We start from the raw sequence: 1,220 nt of genomic DNA, 5'->3' as shown, positions 1-1,220 counted from the left end.
GAGAGAGATAGACAAAAAATAAATGATTCATGATTCCCTGATCTCAAAGGGGTTACATTTTATCTAGGAGAATAACAAACACACTTACCTATTGTATATTTGGAATTGGGGAAATGCCATTTAAAAGTATGTTACAAATTTTCTATGGACACGTGGGGACTATGAGACTACATTTCCAGTGATCCCTATGGGTTTCCGGTTTTTGGTTTAAGGCGTGGGGACGTCCAATGTCCCCACGTATGGGGCAATTTAAATTCGGAGAAGGGCCTAGAGAAAGCCTCTTTCTGGGTTTTGCAGAGTGGCTGCCTGGTGTACCAGAGGGACAGGATGGGCTCCGGCAGTAAATTTAAAAAATAAGCGCGGTCTTATATATATTTTACCAACATGGCCATGGCTTTAATTAAACTACTAATTTCTATTATTATATCAGTCTTTATCATTTTTAATCTTAACAATATGTATATATGTAGATAGGTAGGTATAAATATATACAAAACTGGGGGGAAGAATGTAATAATAAGAAAAATAGGAAAACAAAAAGGAATAAATTTATATTCCATAAAGAATTATATGGGACCAACAGAAAAAAAAATAACAATACACTGTAAGGCTAAAGAGGTTAGAGAGAGGAAATTTTCAATGCTTAAGGGCACTGAACTCAACTTGGAGAAGAACAATTAGATCCATAGGGGCAGATAATTGATTCATGCCCTATAGAGAAGTAGAAGGGTAACAAACAGACTGGTGGGGAGGGAAGCAATACTAGGGAGGGAGAGGGCTTGGGGGGGAGTGTGGCTTGGCTTTAAAGAAAAATAAGAGGGGAATAAGAAGGGGGATAGAAAGGGAAATACAACAAGGGAGGGATATAGGAACTGATTAAAAACAAAACACTGGTATAGAAGGAAACAGTGAAAGAAGAAAGGACAGGAGTAGGAGAAAGAAACAAAATGTCTGGGAATGCACAGTTGATAATTATAACTCTGAATGTGAATGGGATAAACTCTCCCATAAAATGGAAGCAAATAGCAGAGTGGATTAGAAACCAAAACCCATATGCTATCTACAAGAAACACACATGAGACAGATGGACATAGAGTGAAAATGAGAAGATGGAGGAGGTTCCGGGTTAAGATGGCGGCAGAGTAAGAAGCAGCTCTTAACCTCTCCTGACCGAAACACACAAAACTCCTCAAGGGGACATAAAAACAAGTCCAGACGAA

Source organism: Gracilinanus agilis, chromosome 2, assembly GCF_016433145.1.
Source record: "Gracilinanus agilis isolate LMUSP501 chromosome 2, AgileGrace, whole genome shotgun sequence".
NCBI classification, from domain to species: Eukaryota; Metazoa; Chordata; class Mammalia; order Didelphimorphia; family Didelphidae; genus Gracilinanus; species Gracilinanus agilis.
Note: the sequence above shows the minus strand (reverse complement) of the source record.